This window comes from Arvicola amphibius, chromosome 1 (genome assembly GCF_903992535.2).
Source record: "Arvicola amphibius chromosome 1, mArvAmp1.2, whole genome shotgun sequence".
Taxonomy (NCBI): Eukaryota; Metazoa; Chordata; class Mammalia; order Rodentia; family Cricetidae; genus Arvicola; species Arvicola amphibius.
This window is the reverse complement of record NC_052047.1, coordinates 88,906,221-88,914,013: the sequence shown is the minus strand read 5'-3', so window position 1 is coordinate 88,914,013 and position 7,793 is coordinate 88,906,221. Positions and strand designations below refer to the sequence as shown.

General features: G+C 43.1%; 1 pseudogene; it reads left to right on the top strand.

Annotated features, from left to right (window-relative positions):
* Positions 1-351: 351 nt before the first annotated feature.
* On the top strand, positions 352-2,163 carry LOC119812546 (annotated as a pseudogene).
* Positions 2,164-7,793: the final 5,630 nt, after the last annotated feature.

The window sequence follows — 7,793 nt, the reverse complement described above, 5'->3', positions numbered from 1 at the left end:
AAGCTATATCCTTGAATTCCTGTGGAACTATAAAAGACTCCAAAACAGTGGTAACAAGAAATGAAATCAGAGTTCTCGCTCTTCCTGACTTCAAAAATCAACATGGCATAAAGCCAGACCTAAGGAACTGCAGAACAGGGCTGAGCTCAGAGGCAGGCCCTGGCATGCTTAACCAGGTGACTTTTGAGAAGGTCACCAGGGCTGTTCAACAGTCTCTCTGAGTGATATTAAAATTGACAAATATTCACAAAAAAAAATACCCCTGCATATACATAATTTTAAAATCATAAAAATAAATCTTAAAAAATAAACAAGAGTCCCAGAGCCAGTCCACAGAGGGAAGATGGCAAGATGGTATCAGAGAGCACTACGGTTTGTTGTGGACAACAGTCAGTAGTACATGCCGAATGGAGACTTCCTTCCCACCCAGCTGCTAGCCCAGCAGAATGCCCTTATCTTACCTCTTGAACTCAAAGACCCAAAGCAACTTTGAGAATAATGTGGGACTCATCACACAGGTCAATGACTGTGAAGTGCTGACCACACTCATCTCTGACACCGTCCACATCCTCTCCAAGCTCCATACTGTCAACCCAAGGGCAAAATCACTTTCTCCAGAGGCATTTGAGTGGCCCATCTGGCTCTGAAGCACCGGCAGGGCAAGAATCGCAAGATATGCGTCATTGCCTTCGTGAGTAACCCCATGGAGGACAAGAAGAAATAGCTACTGTAACTATAGCCAAATGCCTCAAGGAAAAAAAATGAATGCTGAAGTCATCAATTTTGGGAAAGAGGAGGTGAACACACAGAAGCTGACAGCCTTTGTGAACACACTGATTGGCAAGGACAGAACTGGATCACATCAGGCGATTGTGCCCCCTAGGCCGAGATTGACTGATGCCCTCATCACTTCTCCTATTCTTGATGCTGAAGGCAGTACCATGCTGAGGCTCGGTGCCAGTGACTTTGGGTCTGCAGTAGACCCCAGTGTTGATCTTGAGTTGGCCCTATCTATTCAAGTTTCTATGAAAGAGCAGCAACAGTGGCAGGAAGAGGAGGCTCAAGGTGCTGCTACAGCCTCTGCAGCCCAGGCTGGAATTGCTACATCTGGGGCTGAAGACTTGGACACGCCCTCCTGAAGATAACCATCAGCCAGCAGGAGTTTGGCCATACTAGTCTTCCCAACCTAAGCAGCATGACTGAGGGGCAGCAGATTGCCTACACCAAGGGAACAGGGTTTAACCAAGCAGACTCAGGAGACATTGATGCCAGCTCAGCCACGGACTCATCTGAGCCAGTCAAAAAGGATGACTATGATGTGATGCAAGACCAGAATTCCTTCATAGTGTCCTGGAGAACCTTTCAGGTGTTGATCCCAACAATGAAGCTGTAAGAAATGCAATGGGCTCCATAGGCTCCCAGGCCACCAAGTGTTGTCAGGGGTTCCTGTCCCATAGGTTCCCCTAGCCATTTAGTCCCAAAAGAAATCCACAGAGATCTACATTAACTATAAACTGATTGGCCCATTAACTCAGGCTTCTTATTAACTCTTATAGACTTATATTAGCCCATTATTGTAGTATTTGTTAGCCATATGACTCAGTACCTTTTTCAGCAGGACAGTCACATCTTGCTTCTTCTGTGTCTGGGTAAAGGACTGCAAAGGGAGCTTCCCTCTTCCCAGAATTCTCCTGTTCTCATTGACCCGCCTCTACTTCCTATCTGGTTGTCCTGCCTATACTTCCTGCCTGGCTACTGGCCAATCAGTATTTATTTAAAACATAATTGACGGAATATAGACAATTGTCCCACACAAACCAAGGATGGCAGGAAGGGAAAGGAAGAGGAAGACAGGAGTGAGACTGGAGGGAGGCCACCTGAGTCTGTCCAGAGGACTGTAGAGATGGGATTAGATACAGACATGGATGTGTTCTCTGCAGCCTTTAAAATCCAAATAAAGCTTGCCAAGTTTTTCTCTTTTGCCAAAAAAAAACCAAATAAATAAAACAAATCAGGAGGCAGAGGCAGGTGGATCTCTGTGTGAGTTTGATACCAATGTGGTCTACAAAATGAGTTCCAGAGTAGCGGGGGCTGTTGCACAGAGAAACCCTGTAAAAAAAAAAAAAACAAGAAGAAAAAGAAAAAAAAACTTTTCATGCATAAAGCCTAAAAACAACAGAAAAAAATCTACTCATGAAATGGAAGAATATATCTGCAAATTACATACCTGATAATAAACTGAAAGCTAGAATATTGTGCAACTGGAAACAATGAAGTCTATGAAGCAAATGAAAGGCTGAAACAGAAATCCCAGTAACAAAAAGAAATGCTCTTAAGAGATGTTCAGCCTCACCAGCAATTAGGGAAACAAAGCCCAAGTTACCTCTTCAGACGTGGGAAGGTCACAAACGCCACTGGAGTAGAAAGCAGCGAGTAGAACACAGGCTAGAGTCCTTGTGCACTTCTGCTAAGATTCTTAGTTGCAACAGGGCACATTAGAGAGGCTATATGTTTTTTTTTATTTAAATGCTCTATGCTCCTGAGATGGGAAATGACAACATGGCTAGCATTTCCCATCTGCGTACTTGCGGTATAGGAGACAGGGACGTGGGTGCTTACTTGTACATCAGTGTTCCCAGCAGTGCTATTCACATAAGCCAAAAAAGCAGCAGCATTACAACCATCAGTGAGTGAACAAACAAAATACACACCGAACCTTGGGAAGGAATAAAATCCTGACAGCATGCCAGAACATGGGTGGACCAGCAGGACACTGTGCTAAATGAAATAATCCAGGCAGGAAAGAAGGATATTTCATGATTCTATTTAAACGAATTGCCTAGTAGAGTGAGATCACAAAAACTAATAGAACAGAATGTAAATTTCCAGCGCTAACAGGAAGAACAGCTTAGAGGATTCCGTCTTTGTGGGTATGTGCATGCGTTTGTGGCACAGGTGGCCATGTGCAAGTATGTGTGCATGCATGGGAACTCCTCTGGAGTCATCTACTTAGTTTATTTGGCATGGGGGTTTCTCCCTGGAACCTACGGCTCCCCAGTTAGACTGAGCTGTCTTCCCAGAAAGTCCTAGGGATCCACTGATCTCTGCTTACCCATTGCTGAGATTAGAAGTTCATAGCATCATGCCCAGCTTTCAGGCAGGTGCTAGAGGCTGAGCATGGGTCTTTCATTGCATAGCAAGCATCTAATGGCTGAGCTCTTCCCCAGCCCTCATAGGTTTTTAAATGAAATCTCATTATGTTTTTCAGGCTCCCCTTAAAAAAGCTCAACATATAAAGTAATCCTCCTGTCTCAGGCTCATGAGTCACTGAGACAACAGGTGCCTGCCATTGTACCTGGCTGAAGAATGGTTTTTATTGCAGTTAGATAGCTCAGTGGGCACTTACCACTCAAACATAAAGACCTAACGTCAGATCCCCAGGACCCATGAAAAGTCAGAGACTGGGAATGTGTGCAAGCCCAGCAACCCTACAGCAAGGTCAGAGGTGGGACAAGAACATCCTAGGAGTGCTCCTGCCATCTAGCCTGCTGTACACAGCAGTGAAGAAGAGGTCCTGTGTCAAACAAGCTGGACAATCGAGAGAAGCTCAAGGCTATATATATATGTGGGGGGGGGGGGTGTATACATATATATATATATATAATTGAATAAGCAAAAAAGAAGAAAGAAGAGAATAAATGGCAGATAAAATAATATCTATCGATAAAACCAATGTAAAGTTCAAGGCTGGAAAATGGCCGTCCTAGAGTAACTAGTACTCCCTCTCTGACTGCTGTTTTACGTCTTAGCACAGGAACTGCCATGCTCCTCACCCCTAGACACCTGTGCACGATTTGGGCCTTTGTTCTTCTGCCACGTGAGCTGCATAGTTTACATAACACACACATTTCAAAAGAGAATATGCAAGAAGCTTCAAATACGGAGTTCCAATAATCTGGCCCTGCAGACAATGAAAGACCAATCACTCAGAAAGGAGTAAATAGAGGAATAGTTCATGATAGTACTTCTGTTCATGAAAAATAAGCCACATACCTATCATTCCAGAGTAATTAATTCCACATTCATTGCCCAAGTGAAAAGGGAAAAAAAAAAAAAAGCTGTATGGGCTCTCATGTTGCATGCTTATCCTGGATGCAAATTTTTTACAGTCCAAAGATCCACAGTTGAGTGGAGCCAGATGCTGTGATTCCCCCAAAGACATCTGGCTTCGGAAGGAAGCATCTTTAGATGTTTTCTTTTACCTGCGTTAACGCTTTGGCAGGAGCCCTCTGTACGTGCACTTCTGCTCTTGGTCAGCAGAGGGCGCTCAGGCTCCACCAGAAACAGGCAGTTCCAGCCCCTTAACTGGTTGACAATTTCTCGTTTTGCTGTTAAAAGGTAGGCCCCTCCACGCCAGAAGATACCCTCTGTTCTGAAACAGTCTCCACTAGGAATCTATTGCGATCCCTTAGAAATGACCAGCGAGGTACAGGGAGCACGTGGAGACATCATGAAAAAAAATTATGGGGCCCAACTCACAGCCCGCCTCACACCTGACCCATTCCCCCTACACACACAAACACACACCTCATGTTCCAGGATCTTTTCAAGTTGTAGAGAATATGGAGGATTTGAAAATGCTACCTATAGTCCTTAACTCCAGCGCAACGTCCATTTCGAACTGGACAGAGCACTGAACCCAGGGGCCTGGCTGTCTCCCCGGCCCCCTCCGATCCCCATCCCCTTGTCAGTGAAGTCACACAGAAAGAAGCTCCTGCCCACTACGTGCACCGCTTCCAACCGCGTGTCACTACCACACTACCAGGCTGGCCAAAAGGTTATATTCCTTCCTAGTGTATAGAAAGTACGCGTGCAGAACTCTCTAAACTGACCCACATTGTACAAACAGTAAGCGGCCCTGCCTCCCCGTGTGCCGCCGGAAAAACACAAAACGGTCTATAAACATAATAAATTTAAAAGGAAAGATTCCTTAGGTTGCTGCTCTTGTCTCCCTGACCCTGATTCAGCCAGTTAGAAATGGCTCTCATTTAATTAAGGAAAAAGCCCAGATCAAATGTGTGTGTGTGTGTGTGTGTGTGTGTGTGTGTGTGTGTGTGTGTGTGTGTGTTTCAGACTATCTTCATTGCATTCATTTTTCGTAGGCTCACAGTGAGTTCTCCGGGGGTTCACCGAAGACAATTTCCTTTCCTCTCACTTTTCTGCTCTCCCTGGCCACTGCCCTTGTCCTAATCTCATCCTGCCATCTAATCTACTTTAGTCACCTCAATACACGTCCCTCGCCAATCAGCCCAGCACCACAAATTAATAACGAAGCAACCGTTCGCTTTTGCACCCGTGTCAAAACTACTAAATCATTAAAGTTCAATTTTTTTGCAGATTTAGCAAAAAAAAAAAAAAAATTGAAATGTACAACAAACTCCCCTTGGAGGGTTTAGCCAGGTTCCGAGGGCAGAGTTAGGGCAAGCATGCTGGACTGTTGGCACAGGCTGGGTAGTGAGGTTTGGTCCTCTCGGTTTCAGCATTGGATGCTGGCCCTCCTGTACGCCTTACAATACTAATGAAGGTTGGCGGTCTAATCCTGGATCGAGTTTTGGTTGTTATTGTTTTTTGCCTCTTGTTTTGTTTTTGTTTTATTCTATTTTACCTAGAGTACTTCACGTCCCAGTGTTTTCTGTTTCCCAGATTTAAAAATAAGAAAGACAATCTAGTGCTGTTAAAGGGATTCATATTTCTTCATACTTCAACAACCCTAGTCATGAACATGAAGGTTTTTTTTTCTGATCAAAACAAATATTGAAATGAATGTGGTAGAAGTTTGTAAAGCCTCAAATTGACAAACATGACTTTTAGTCAGAGAGTTTACATGGTAATGGCCCACGGGAAGTTTAAATTCTACATTTTAATCTTTCCTCATTTCAGAACTAGGAAAGAAGGAAGGGCTAGAGGAAGGAACTAGGAAGGGAGATGTGTGTTTAGCTAGAAGCCATGGCCCTCCTTCCTGTATACATCAGTGAAAAGGAAAATGTTCTGGGGTCTCCAAAACTGAACAAATACCCGAAGCTCACCAACTCAGGAAAAATCTCCTTAACAAGACTTGTGGGGCAGCTCCGTGCAGCGCTCTCGGCATTTCTAAATCAAACTGTGCATCTAGATGGCTTTCAAATAGTGTATTGATTACTTAGAGCCAAATTGTGGTCTTTCAAACAGCATGCTCCTTGATCATGACGGAGCCAGCAGTTGCAGATTCCATAATTGAGAGCCACATAGTCAGTCGGTAGGAATTGGCATTCAGAATAAGACTTTTTAGCTTGATGCTAAATAATCATAGATATGTGTGTGGCCAGCTTGCTTGCTGGGGAAAAAATAGTATGTTTCAAGTTGTCGTATCTTTGCCAAGGGAAATAGCACTTTCTGTTTCCTTTGAGGATAATCCCTTTGACCATGCTAGTTTAGGTTAGTGGGGAGGACTTATTTCTGGAAATGTCACCCTGTTAGTTTCTTCTTTCTGGGGTGGGGTGGCAACTTGAGATGAAAGAAACAGCAGTAAATTGACCTCTTTGTTCTGGTCAAAATCACTTGTTTAATTGCATATATAAAGCACTGTTACTCGGTCTCTGATGTTCAATTTAGGAATTCTGGAAGCTGGTGGCAGAGAACATTCATCACCTTGCTTTCCATAATGCGTCTTGATATGCAAACAAGTGCAAATCTAGATTTCTGGGCCAGACTTTCTCTTTACGAAGCAGAGATCAACTGATCTAACCTTTATTAATTTTATCCCACACATATTGTTTGGGAAATATCACTAATGGCATACCTGTACATCAGACTCATATTTAAAGGCCATTCTTGAAGCTGATTATTATTTTTTATCCAATCTTTTAGCATATATTTAAGAAACAAATTTCCCAGTAGTTGATAGCTCACCCTGTGTCCTATGCTTTCAATTTTTGCAGAGATTCTCAAATTCAAGGATTTTACTTAAATGTTTTACTGATGCATCATTAAATATCAGCTTTCAAGAAAATACCAAAGCACTTCAGGGAAGCTTCCAGACCATCATGAGAAGCAGCTCTGTAGCTACAGCACCTGTCTGAAGGATTTCAGTTGAAGACACCACCAGCTGACACAATGGGCTGAAAGTGTTCTACAAAGACCCTCTCTTCCAAAAGAATGTGGCAGAGAGAGAGTGTACTGATCACAATGTGAGCCATAGCCATAGACTGATATGCATAATTGGGTCTATGTGTGTGTGTGATGCTTAACAGCATCATTTACACAATTGCCTACAGTGTCCTGCCACCGTAACTTGGGATGTCACTTCCCATAGTATCTTTTGGTAGCACTCAGGCCAATGAAATTCCTCTCTTCTCTCAAGCTCTGTAATGGAATATATAGTTTTCATTCCAACTGATTTCTTATTAGTTCATATATGTTAATTTCTGCTTTACAGTGAGTATGCATATGCATATACACATATACATATACATACATATGCACATATATGGCACAGAGGTCAGGCATTGGCTTCTTATGAATGGCATTGCTTTAAAGACTGACAGACATAAAACAAGATCTCCAAAGCAAGTTTCTATTTCTTTATAACAAATTTTTTCTAGGGACTTCTATTGCCCAAGATAATCTCTTGAAATTACAATGACTTTATAACCTTATAAACCCCTCTCCACCTGGCTCCTCTCCACCACTTCCTGTCAGCTAGTTGCTGACGCAGCCTCCAGACCACAGGTGAATTTTATTTAATCAAACACATC